Source organism: Castor canadensis, chromosome 1, assembly GCF_047511655.1.
Source record: "Castor canadensis chromosome 1, mCasCan1.hap1v2, whole genome shotgun sequence".
Lineage (NCBI taxonomy): Eukaryota > Metazoa > Chordata > Mammalia > Rodentia > Castoridae > Castor > Castor canadensis.
In genome coordinates this window covers 170,779,096-170,793,001 of record NC_133386.1, presented here as the reverse complement: position 1 = coordinate 170,793,001, position 13,906 = coordinate 170,779,096, and the positions used below count along the sequence as shown (strand labels likewise).

The 13,906-nt window shown below is 39.4% G+C and overlaps 1 pseudogene; it reads right to left on the bottom strand.

Moving 5' to 3' along the window:
* Positions 1-9,398: 9,398 nt before the first annotated feature.
* LOC141416296 (U6 spliceosomal RNA) lies at positions 9,399-9,499 on the bottom strand (annotated as a pseudogene).
* Positions 9,500-13,906: the final 4,407 nt, after the last annotated feature.

Genomic DNA, 13,906 nt, shown 5'->3' with positions numbered 1-13,906 from the left:
TGAAGCCATAGATATTACTTTGGTGTCTGATTTTTCATTATTCCAACCTAATTTTTGCTGTCATATAAAAAAAGTCCCATTACCTGAATTATCACTGAGCACATTATGTCTTTTTTTTTTAATTTTTATTTTATTCACATGTGCATACAAGGCTTGGGTCATTTCTCCCCCCTGCCCCCACCCCCTCCATTACCCCCGCTTCCTTACCCCCCCTTACCCCTCGCTACCCAACAGAAACTATTTTGCCCTTATCTCTAATTTTGTTGAAGAGAGAGTATAAGCAATAATAGGAAGGAACAAGGGTTTTTGCTGGTTGAGATAAGGATAGCTATACAGGGAGTTGACTCACATTGATTTCCTGTGCATATGTGTTACCTTCTAAGTTAATTCTTTTTGATCTAACCTTTTCTCTAGTTCCTGGTCTCCTTCTCCTATTAGCCTCAGTTACTTTAAAGTATCCGCTTTAGTTTCTCTGCGTTGAGGGCAACAAATGTTATCTAGTTTTTTAGGTGTTTTACCTATCCTCATATCAACCTTGTGTGCTCTCACTTTATCATGTGATCGAAGTCCAATCCCCTTGTTGTGTTTGCCCTTGATCTAATGTCCACATATGAGAGAGAACATATGATTTTTGGTCTTTTGGGCCAGGCTAACCTCACTCAGAATGATGCTCTCCAATTCTATTCATTTACCAGCGAATGATAACATTTTGTTCTTCTTCATGGCTGCATAAAATTCCATTGTGTATAGATACCACATTTTCTTAATCCATTCGTCAGTGGTGGGGCATCTTGGCTGTTTTCATAACTTGGCTATTGTGAATAGTGCTGCAATAAACATGGGTGTGCAGGTGCCTCTGGAGTAACCTGTGTCACATTCTTTTGGGTATATCCCCAAGAGTGGTATTGCTGGATCAAATGGTAGATCAATGTCTAGCTTTTTAAGTAGCCTCCAAATTTTTTTCCAGAGTGGTTGTACTAGTTTACATTCCCACTAACAGTGAAAGTTGGTTCCTTTTTCCCCCGCATCCTCGCCAACACCTGTTGTTGGTGGTGTTGCTAATGATGGTTATTCTAACAGGGGTAGGGTGGAATCTTGGTGTGGTTTTAATTTGCATTTCCTTTATTGCTAGAGATGGTGAGCATTTTTTCATGTGTTTTTTGGCCATTTGAATTTCTGCTTTTGAGAAAGTTCTGTTTAGTTCACTTGCCCATTTCTTTATTGGTTCATTAGTTTTGGGAGAATTTAGTTTTTTAAGTTCCCTATATATTCTGGTTATCAGTTCTTTGTCTGATGTGTAGCTGGCAAATATTTTCTCCCACTCTATGGGTGGTTTCTTCAATTTAGAGACCATTTCTTTTGTTGAGCAGAAGCTTTTTAGTTTTATGAGGTCCCATTTATCTATGCTATCTCTTCGTTGCTGTGCTTCTGGGGTTCCATTGAGAAAGTTATTGCATATACCTATTAATTCCAGAGTATTTCCTACTCTTTCCTGTACCAACTTTACAGTTTGGGGTCTGATATTAAGATCCTTGATCCATTTTGACTTAATATTTGTATATGATGATATACTTATTAGTTCTAAAATATTTCCTACTTTTTCCTGTACCAACTTTAGAGTTTGTGGTCTGATATTAAGATCCTTGATCCATTTTGAGTTAATATTGGTATAGGGTGATAAACATGGATCTAGTTTCAGTTTTTTGCAGACTGCTAACCAGTTTTCCCAGCAGTTTTTGTTGAAGAGGTTGTCTTTTCTCCATCGCATATTTTTAGTGCTTTGTCAAAGACAAGTTGGTTATAGTTGTGTGGCTTCATATCTGGGTCCTCTATTCTGTTCCACTGGTCTTCATGTCTGTTTTTGTGCCAGTACCATGCTGTTTTTATTGTTATTGCTTTGTAATATAGTTTGAAGTCAGGTATTGTGATACCTCCAGTGTTGTTTTGACTGAGTATTGCCTTGGCTATTCGTGGCCTCTTGTGTTTCCATATAAATTTCACGGTAGATTTTTCTATCTCTTTAATGAATGTCATTGGAATTTTGATGGGAATTGCATTAAACATGTAGATTACTTTTGGGAGTATAGACATTTTTACTATGTTGATTCTACCAATCCATGAGCATGGGAGATCTCTCCACTTTCTATAGTCTTCCTCAATCTCTTTCTTCAGAAGTGTATAGTTTTCCTTGTAGAGGTTGTTCACATCTTTTGTTAGGTTTACACCTAGGTATTTGATTTTTTTTGAGGCTATTGTAAATGGAATTGTTTTCATACATTCTTTCTCAGTTTGTTCATTATTAGTGTATAGAAATGCTAATGATTTTTCTATGTTGATTTTATATCCTGCTACCTTGCCATAGCTATTGATGGTGTCTAGGAGCTTCTGAGTAGAGTTATTTGGGTCTTTAAAGTATAGGTTCATTTCATCTGCAAATAGGGATATTTTGACAGTTTCTTTACCTATTTGTATTCCTTTTATTCCTTCTTCTTGCCTAATTGTTCCGGCTAGGAATTCCAGTACTATGTTGAATAGGAGTAGAGATAGTGGGCATCCTTGTCTGGTTCCTGATTTTAGAGGGAATGGTTTCAGTTTTTCACCGTTAAGTATAATGTTGGCTGTAGGTTTGTCATATATAGCTCTTATAATGTTGAGGTACTTTCCTTGTATTCCTAGTTTTCTTAGAGCTTTTATCATGAAATGGTGTTAGATCTTATCAAAGGCTTTTTCTGCATCTATTGAGATGATCAAGTGGATTTTGTCTTTGCTTCTGTTAATGTGGTTTCTTACTTTTATTGATTTTTGTATGTTGAACCACCCCTGCATTCCTGGGATGAAGCCTACTTGGTCATGGTGAATAATCTTTTTGATGTGTTGTTGAATTTAGTTTGCCATTTTTTTATTAAGGATTTTTGCATCAATGCTCATGAAGGACATTGGCCTACAGTTCTCCTTTTTGGAGGTGTCTTTGCCTGGTTTGGGATAAGTGTAATACTGGCTTCATAAAATGTGTTTGGCAGTTTTCCTTCCCTTTCTATTTCGTGGAACAGCTTAAGGAGGGTTGGTATCAGTCTTCTTTAAAGGTCTGATAGAATTCAGCAGAGAATCCATCAGGTCCTGGACTTTTCTTTTTGGGGAGACTCTTGATTGCTGCTTCAATTTCATTTTGTGTTATTGATCTATTCAGGTGATTAATATCCTCTTGGTTCAGTTTTGGATGGTCATATGTATCTAGAAATCTGTCCATTTCTTTAAGATTTTCAAATTTATTTGAATATAGGTTCTCAAAGTAGTCTCTGATGAGTTCCTGGACTTGATGGTGTTTGTTGTTATCCCCCATTTTGGATTCCTGATTCTGCTAATTTGGTTTTTTTCTCTCCTCATTTTAGTCAAGTTTCCCAGGGGTCTGTTGATCCTGTTATGTTTTCAAAGAACCAACTTTTTGTTTCGTTAATTCTTTGTATAGTTTTTTTGGTTTCTATTTCATTGATTTCAGCTCTTATTTTTATTATTTCTCTCCTTCTATTCGTTTTGGGATTTGCTTGTTCTTGTTTTTCTAGGAGTTTGAGATGTATCATTAGGTCATTGATTTGGGATCTTTCAGTGTTTTTAATACATGCACTCATGGCTATAAACTTTCCTCTCAGGACTGCCTTTCTATGTCCCATAGGTTCCGATAGGTTGTGTTTTCATTTTCATTGACTTCCAGGAACTTTTTAATTTCCTCTTTTATTTCATCAATGACCCATTGTTCATTAAGCAATGAGTTATTCAGTTTCCAGCTGTTTGCATGTTTTTTGTCTTTACTTTTGTTGTTGAGTTCTAGTTTTATTGCACTGTGATCAGATAGAATGCATGGTATAATTTCTATATTCTTATATTTGCTGAGGCTTGCTTTGTGCCCTAGGATATGATCTATTTTGGAGAAGGTTCCATGGGCTGCTGAGAAGAATGTATATTGTGTAGAGGTTGGGTGAAATGTCTGTAGACATCAATAGGTCCATTTGATCTATGGTATATTTTAGATCTAGAATTTCTTCATTGATTTTTTGTTTGGATGACCCATCTGTTGATAATAATGGGGTGTTAAAGTCTCCTATGACCACTGTGTTAGAGTTAATACATGCTTTTAGGTCTTTCAAGATATGTTTGATGAAATTGGGTGCATTGACATTGGGTGCAGATAGGTTGATAATTGTTATTTCCTTTTGGTATATTTCTCCTTTTCTTAGTATAAAATGTCCTTCTTTATCTCATTTGATCAATGTAGGTTTGAAGTCTACTTGTCAGAGACAAGTATTGCTACTCCTGCCTGTTTTCGGGGGCCATTGGCTTGGTAAATCTTCTTCTAGTCTTTGATCCTAAGCCTATGCTTATTTCTGTCAGTGAGATGGGTCTCCTGTAAGCAACAAATTGTTGGATCTTCCTTTTAAAATCCAGTTCATCAAACGGTGCCTTTTGATGGGGAAATTAAGTCCATTAACATTAAGTGTTAGTACTGATAAGTATGTGGTGATTCCTGTCATTTAGTTGTCTTAGTTGTTTGAAGGTTTGGTTGTGTGTAGCTAAGTTGAGGTTACTCTCTACTGTCTTGCTTTTTCTTTTCCTGTAGTTTGGTGCTGCCTGTCCTTTCATGGTTATGTTGGGTTTCACTTTCTGTGTGCAGAATTCCTTGAAGAATCTTTTGTAATGTTGGCTTTGTGGTCACATATTGTTTTAGTTTCTGCTTATCATGGAAGACTTTTATTGCTCCATTTATTTTGAATGATAGTTTTGCTGGGTAGAGTATCCTAGGGTTGAAGTTATTTTCGTTCAGTGCCCGGAAGATCTTCTGTTGAGAAGTCTGTTGTGATTTTGATGGGTTTATCTTTGTATGTTATTTGTTTTTTCTCTCTTATAGCCTTCAATATTCTTTCTCAGGTCTCTGTACTTGTTGTTTTAATGATAATATACCGTGGGGTAGTTCTGTTTTGGTCTGGTCTGTTTGGGAATATATTTCTCTAGATTTGGGAAATTTCCTGTTATTATTTTGTTGAATATATTATACATTCCCTTTGCTTGCACCTCTTCTCCTTCTTCAATGCCCATGATTCTCAGGTTTGGTCTTTTGATGGAGTTGGTGAGTTCTTGCATTTTCTTTTCATAGGTCTTGAGTTGTTTAACTAACAGTTCTTCGGTTTTTCCTTTAATTACCATTTCATCTTCGAGTTCTGAGATTCTGTCTTCTGTTTATTCTATTCTGCTGGATTGGCCTTCCATTTTGTTTTGCAATTCTATTTTGTTCTTTTTTCTGAGGTTTTCCATATCCTGAGTTCCTTCCTCTTTAATGTTGTCTATTTTCATCCTGAGTTCATTTATCTCTTTATTAATCGTGTTCTTTGTTTCACTTTGGTGTTTATACAGTGATTTTATGGTTTCTTTTATTTCTTCTTGTGCTTTTTCAAATTCTCTATTTTTGTTGTCTTGGAATATCTTTAGTGTCTCCTGTACATTTTGGTTGACCATATGCAGCATCATCTCTATAAAATTCTCATTGATTACCTGTAGGATTTCTTCTTTTAGGTTATTCTTGTGGGCTTCATTGGGTTCTTTGGCATAGTTTTTCTTCATTTTGTTGGAGTCTGGATCTGAGTATCTGTTTTCTTCATTTCCCTCTAGTTCCTGTGCTAATTTTTTGCTGTGGGGAAACTGTTTTCCCTGTTTTTTCTGTCTTCCCATCATTGCCCTTGGTGTTGTTACTGTCCCTGTACTATGTGCAATTAAGTATTTTCTAGCTTGTAGTAATAACAATGGTGATATTTAGAATGGAAGGGTGAGAGGAGAGGGAAAGCAAAGAAGTTAAAAAGGGAAAAACAAATAAACAAACTAGTAAAAAAACAAAACAAACAGAAAAACGTTTCAAAGATATAAACAGAGAGAGATAGTGTACTAATCAACAGTAAGGTAAACAGGCATTAGAGAGACAGAGAGAGGATTGAAAAAAAAATTTCCAAGTTCTAATGCAATAAAGTTTCAGTCTTAATAATTTTGGTGTTAGTCCTTCAGCCTCCAATCCTGGAGATGGTGTTTCAGAAGTATTTCTGTCATTCTCAGAAAAGGGGAAAAAAAACCAAAGAAACAAAACAAAGCAAAAAAAAAAAAAAACCCACAAAGTGTCCCAAGTTCAAATGCAATACAGTTTCAGTAAGTTTTTCAGCATGCAGGTGTAGTTCAGTTGTTGTCTCATCAATGGAAGAGAGGGGAAAAAAAAAGTCTAGAGACAGTTCTGTGAATGGCTATCTGCGGCTGTGGCTCACCTTTCCACTGCTGTCAGCCTGCTGTTGCTGGAGGCTTTATTTATGCAGATCTCAGGGGTGAGCTTAGCACTCACCTGGCCCCTCAGGCTTTGTTTACTCAGAGTTCTCCCGGGCACCACCTCCACTGCTGCAAGCTTTCCCCTTTCCAAGCACACTGGGGGAGGTGACACAACACCCGCTTTCTCAGGCCTGCGTGTTTATTTACAGTTCATGTGGGAAGTGGGTCTTCCCCCCTCTCCTGTGGAGTTTTCCTTCCACTGCCACTTTTACAAAAAGCTTTCCCGCTCCTGGTTGCTGGGCGTGTGCTGCCGCTCCTGCCTTCTCGGGCCGGCTTGTTTATTTACAGTTCCGGGAGGGATTCCCCCCCACTTTGGTGCTCAAAGTGCACCCCCCCCCCCGCTCTCTTTGCTACGTGTCTTTTTTGTTATTGCTTATTGTTCAGTTTCTCTTTTTTCCCTGGGTGGGGGTCAGTCTGTCCAGGGGGCTATGCTGATCTGGCCCAGGGTTGTCTGTGGGAGTACTGAGTGCTTCTTAGCTCACCTTGTGGTCTGCGTCTTCCCAAGCTGTCTGGGCACTGCAGTCTGGCGATGCGGGAGCCCTCCTGGTTTCTCCATTTAACGTGAAGTAGAAATGCTGTGCATGGGCTGGGGGTGTGGAGGAGTCAAAGTTTTGCCTCTTCTCGGTGTTTTTTCCTGTAAGGTGTGTCTCCAGCGTCTCTCCAAGGTTTTACTTTAGGAAGCATGCTTTCTGCTTCCTCCCTCTAGCTGCCATCTTGGAATCTCTGCACATTATGTCTTAACAGTTTAATGTTATTATGTGAATAGTCCTCTCCAGTCCTCAAAATAATTTGGAAAGCAGTGATGTTTGGGCCGTTAAAGTGGCCAAAGTGACAAATCATGGTGCACTTTTCTTCAAGAGCATGTTTTCATTGTAATGGGCCAAAAATCACTGACATGTTCAAAGGGACTACTGAATTCCTCATCTACTTTTAAGTGCTGTGAAAAGCAAAATCTTGTTAACAGATACTCTGGCATGCTGAGAAATAAAATGGCAAGAAAAGAAGCAGACAGTAATGCCATCGCCCAGAATTTACATGACTGTTTAGCAGATGTCATCTCTGCTGAATTCCAAGATGTCCTGGAAGGTGAGCAGGAAGTTATCTTAATTGACCATTTACATTAAGTCAAGCTGTGTCTTTGTGAATGGCAATGTCTACAGTGGAATGTGTTGTTTGGTGACTTCTAAGCCTAGGTTCAAAGACCATTGCACATGCAACTGTGATACATGGCCTGCTATCAACCATCAACCTCATCAAGATAATTTGAGAGTTAGGGACATAGTTCCAGTTCAATGCCAGCTATCTTTGTTCCTAACCTTACTTTTACCTTCTCTCTTCCATCTGCCAAGGGGATGCAAAACACCTATGTCCTAGACTTCTGGAGACAATGAAAAGATATAACGCATGTAACACACTGGCAGGTAATAAGTGTAGTAAGGGACAAGTAATGGGATAGTTTGGCTATGGAATGTCACCCAAAGGACTATGTGTTGGAGGTGTGGTCCCCAGCTTCTAGCTGTATTTGAAAGAGATGGGGTCTTTGGGAGATGGGACTTCCTAGGAGGTGTTAGGGCATTGGAAGCAGGCTCTTGAAGGGAATTGTGGCACCCTGGTCTCTTCCTTTTTCTCTTTAGTTTATGACCTTGAACAGTCTTCTACTGCCACATGTTCCACCATAATGTACTGTCTGTCCACAGTGCCAAAAGACACCAAACATAGATTGAAACCTCCAAAACTGTGAGCCAAAACAAACCTTATCTCTTTTTAAATTGATTGTCTTGTGTATTTTTCTAATAATAATGGAAAGCTGACTGACAATGAAAATGTCTTTCTGGTACTTAAGATCTGACTGGTATCAATAGGTGTTCCTTTCTGCTACCCTGAAGCAGTGCTTAGGGAGGCCCCTTAGTGGTGCCAGTGAAATTGGAGCAGAAAAAAGGGTGTGGGTTGAGGGTAGGGAAGAAACCTAGCCCAGGGAGTAAGAGTAGAAGTTTTTTCTGGTCTCAATCCAGAAAACCTCAGGGTTTGTTGTTGTTGTTGTTGGCGGTGGTGGTGGTGGTAGGGTTTTTTGGTGGGACTGGGATTTGAACTTAGGAATACAGCTTGAGCCACATCACCAGTCCATCTAGTTCTGGTTATTTTGAAGATACATGCTCATGAGCTATTTGCCCATGCTAGCCTTGAACTGGGATTTTCCTGATTCAGCCTCCCAAGTAGCTAGTATTACAAGCATGAGCCACCAGTACCCAGCTGGTTTTTTGTTTTTAAGTAACTTCTTTTTCTTTCAGTTCTGAGACAATTTATTTTAGCATTTACATATTATGTTCATTTAACAGGCAAAGCAAGCTAACAGGTACACACAGCCTGTGAAAATCTTCAGGGTTGAGATTGCTTTTTAAGAAAACAACCAAAATTGCCATGACCTCATTCAGGAAAAAACAGGAAGTTAAGCAAATAATGAGGAGCTGCATATGTTTCTTAGAACTGAAAAAAAATGTTTTCCAACTTGTTCAAATTTTCTCTAAGTGCAGGGGAGAAAAAAAGGCAAATATATTAAGTCAACCAATTTTTTATAAGTGCAATTTACATCCAGGTGCCAGTGGCTCATGGCTGTAATCCTAGCTACTCTGGAGGCAGAGATCAGGAGGATCACAGTTCAAAGCCAGCCCAGGCAAATAGCTCGTGAAACCCTATCTTGAAAAAAACCCTTCACAAAAAAAGGGCTGATGGAATGGCTCAAGGTGTAGGCCCTGAGTTCAAACCCCAGTACCACAAAAAAAAAAAGTACAATTTACCTTTAAAAAAACAAACAACAACAACAAACCAAACCCCCCACCCATAACCCCAAAGGCAAAAAGTCACAATGTGATGACCCAACTTTTGATGTCTGGCAAGTGGGTTTGATTCCATAAATGCCTACAGATTTAACATTGCTTACAAGAACCTGGAAACACATTTGGAAAGAAATATGACATAAGTTAGCAAGGACAGAGAGGAGCTAGCTAGTGAGATCACCTGTGGTCTCTGAGGGGGACACGCATTTGAAAAACATGGAACACCTCCCTGCGTCATCCTTGCGCAGGGGCCATACTAATCTTTTCTGTAATCATCTTGATTTTAGTATATGTGCTGCTGAAGCAAGCACTTAAGTAACTTCTTTTTTCATGGCTAGACTTCAGACATTGTTATACTCCCAGTGCAAGAAAATTCAAAACTTATTATATATTATTACCACAGTTAGCAGATGTAGTGTTACTTCTCAGAATCCTTGATAAATCTCAGAGAGAGGCCTTCACTTGGACTTCTATTTAGATTTTTTATTCCACAAAGAGTGGACAAGCGTGTGAATGTCCAATAGGATATATCAAAGGTCATGGGATTAATTCTCTGTAGATGCTCTTCAGGTGTGATGAGCAGCTTTCTGAACTCCTCAGCCACTTTTCCTGGAGGATACCAGTGGTTTCCTACTTTCTTGTCATTGAATGCATAAGCTTCCAGCTGTTACTCTCTCCCACCAGGTAGTGTTGGTATGCATGGCCTCCATCTCAACAGAGAAGTTCAACAAGATCTTCAGAGAGGCCCATCTAGTTTCATCTATGGAAATCAGCAGTCACCACTGAGTAACTAGCTTTCACCCTACATAATTTACTTTGGGCAGGAAGAATGCTACTCAGAAATACTTATTTTGCTTTTCTTCTAAAACTCTTTTTTTCTTGACAACTTGCCCTAGGGAATAATGGGCCACAATGGCTCTTGTTAACTGATGTTTATTTAACATGTTTAAGGAAACTATAAATTGGGGCTGTGGACATGGCTCAAGTGGTAGACTACCTGCCTACAGAATTTGAGACTCTGAATTCAAACCCCAGTACTGTCAAAGTGGGGAGCAGGGCGGGGAGGAGGGTGATGTCAGGAAGAAGTCACAAACCACAGGTGAAGTGAAAGAAAACTGTATTTTGAAAGTGCTTGTGTGTATTTGTCTTCTTTGAGTTATTGTATAGTAATTTTCTAAGCATCCTAGCCTCCTGTTCCTTGATGGTTACACTGTGCTCTTAGTTGGTTTTGATCCCAGCTTCTGGTGCTGGGACCCCAGGCTGAGTGAGTGTAAGCCAGGTACATAACTCACCTAGTGTTTTCACAGATCCAGGGCAACCTGCAGACTCCTAGCCCATTCACTACAGGAATGATTAGCTTCCTTCCCGTCAGTGATGGAAAGATGTGCGTTTATTTAAAACCAAGCAGATTCACAGTCGCTCCTCCCCTGTGCATCTCTTGGCAGGAGACTCTGCACTTCCTGGGGACATATTTGGTTATTTTGTTGTGTTGCTTTAACAGGAAAGTTTCCTCCCCTGCCTTTTTATGAAGAAGTGCATTTTTTCTCCATTCTCTGAAGAGACCACCATGTCTGCTGATTTTTAAACGTGTTCTCATATGAATGGTGGTTCTCAGCAGGGGACCTCTCCCATTGCCCGTTTTCTGGAGGTCTTTCCTGGGGTGAAGCAGTGCACTGCTTCCTGAAGGGATTGGTCGCAGCCCAGCCGAGTCATCAAGGATTTCCTGCTAGGGTTGGATATTTTCAGGTTACAGTTGTTCTTGGTTTGGAAGTTCTGATAATGAAGCTACAACTGCTGATGCCAAAATAGAGGGTTGAATTCTGAGTTCTGAGGTTGCTCCTGTTTTTTGGGCAACTCCTCCCTGTAGCCCTTCACTAAATCTAGGTCTAATTTGTTCCATTAGTGAGTAAACCCCCAGTCAGCTAGCCATTCTTTGCAGCAGTCCATTCTTGCTGTTTAACTTCTGGCCCGAGCCTCATTTCCAGAAGGACAGTTGCTCTGTGCAGTGTTTTCAATAAACTTAGCAATTTAGAAGTGGTTTTGTATCTCTTTTTTTCCTTCGTGGTACTGGGGTTTGAACTCAGGGACTTGTGCTTGCTAGACAGGCACTTTACCACTTGAGCCACTCCACTAGCCCTTTCTGCTTTAGTTATTTTTTCAAATAGGATTTCACTTTTACTCCTGTGAGGCCTGGGACATGATCCTCCTATTTATATTCCCACGTAGCAGGCATGACTGGTGTATGCCACATGCCCAACTTTCTATTGGTTGAGATGGGCTGGAACCTGGGTCCTCTGGATCTCTGCCTCTTGAGTAGCGTGATTTACAGTTGTGAACAACTGTACCAGGTGGTATTGGTCCTTATAGAAGCAACTGGGGAGGGGGGACTGGGCTCAGTGAGTTTTAAACATCTTAGCCATGGAAGCCATTTGTTAAAGAAAATCTCACCCAGAACCTACATTGGTAAAGCACACACAACTAGAATGGGGAAGGAGAGTGCTTTGCAGGGCTTCTGGGGAATACCGTTCCTCCCTGGACCACTCCTGTTGGAAAGCGGCAGATAAGATTGCTGTTTTCCAGGAGTGTATTTCTAAAATATTTACAATATAACGGGAGTAAACCACTTCACTTCTCAGTTCACCAGTGGGGTGTGTTTTATTGGTACATTGTTTCTGAAGGATGGAAATCACAGAATTCTAAACCACAGAGATTTATCTAAAACAAGAGGATGTGAATTTGGATTCCTTCCCCTATACCACACATGGTGAGCATGTATAAGTGTTTCCAAACAAGCAAGCTCTTGACTTTTAATTTTTTGACTTTACATTTGAAAATACTTTTTCAAAGGCAAAAGATTTTCTTGTTTGTTTTTTTTCCCCTAGATTAGAAACAGAGCCAGGTATGGGGTACTAAAGGGACATCCCCTTTCAAAACTATCTCCCCTGAGTTCTGCAGCCTTACCTCCCCAAGTGATTGTGGTTTCTCCTCCCTGGGAGGCAGGCTGGCTCTGCCAATGTGACTTTTTGTAGCAGAGGACATGGGCTACCTGGGTTCCTGAAGCCCGAGTGAGTATTGGACTGTGTCAGTCTGGGATGTGAGCTCTAGCAAGCTTGCCTGCCTACATTGGCATACTTGAAGCCTGTGCTCTGGAACCAGTTTGTGGTATAAGGCCTGGGCTTCTCTTAAAAGGGTGCTGTGTTTTGAGTATTTGTGTCCCTACCAAAACTTATGGAAATTTAATCCCTAGCACAATGGTATTAAAATTTTGGGTCTTACATGTAATGACTAGGCATGAGGGTCAATGAGTGTCCTTGTAAAAGGGCTTGGGTCAGGGCATTTGGTGTCATGTTTCTACCATGGGAAGACAGCTAGAATTTTGATCTTGGACTTCCCGTCCTCTAAATATGGAGAAATAAATGATTGATTTCTAGCTTTATTCTATTGTGGTCTAAGAACATATTATTTCAGTCTTAAATTTGTTGAGATTTAGGTCTATCATGGAGAATGTTTCATGTATATTTGAGAGGAATGTGTATTCTAGCGTTTTGGGGTAGAATACTCTATAGATGGCTATTGGGTCTAGTTAGTTTATAGTGTTGCTCAAATCTTCTATTTCCATGTTGATTTGTGTAGTTGTTCTACCTAGTATTGAAAGCTGGGTATTGAAGTCTTCAACTACTATTATTAAAATGAATATATCTCCCTCTAATTCTTTTTTTTTTGTTTCCTGTATTTTGGAACTCTATTGTTAGATGCATGTATGTTATAATAGTTCTTGGTGAGTTGATCTTTTATTGTTAAAAAAAGGTCTTTGTTAGCAATTCTCTCTCTCTCTCTCTCTCTCTCTCTCTCTCTCTCTCTCTCTTTCTGTCTTTCTGGTGGTATTGGGGATTGAACTCAGGGACTCCTGCTTGCCAGGCAGGTCCTCTCTACAACTTGAGCCTCTCTACCAGCCTGAGTAGCAATTCTTATATCATTTTGTCTCTTATTAGCATAGTCACTCCAGATCTTTCTTACTTAGTTATTTTTTGCATGGCATCTCTTTTCCATGCTTGCACCTTCAGCCTACCTATTTATTTGAATCTGAAGTGCCATCTTCATAATTAGATCATGTTTGAGGGGTTTATTTTCCTTTAGTTTTCTGTTTGTTTGGTTCACTCTGCCAATATCTGACTTTTAACTGGAGTGTTTAATAATATAGTTATACTTATGTGCTTAGTAATACAGTATGATTTATACCTGCCCTTTTTCTGCTTTTTATATGTATCTTAAATATTTTTGTCCTCTTCTATATCATTTTATTCATGTGATCCCAGAACCACTTACTAAAAAATTCAACTTCTCCTCCATTAACTTTGCCATATAACATGACATCCTAGTGCTCATCTGAGCTCTCTTAGTTTGGGTTGGTTTTTGTCCCTAATCACAATACTACCCTGGATTAATTTCTGTAGGCTTATTGCAAGTAGGCAATTTCCCATGCCTTATTCTTTTTCATCAAGAGTATTTTTGGCCTTTGCTTTCCCATATGATTAGGCAAACAAACTTGCTAAGTTTTACTAAAATATCTGTTGGGATTTGTTTTTAATGTTTTAAGAAGAATTCTTGTGGGCTGGTAGAGTGGCTCAAGTGGTAGAGCACTTGCATAGTGAGTGTGAGGCTGAGTTGAAACCCCAGTATCACCAAAAAAAGAAAAAGAAAAAGAAAAAGAAAAGCCT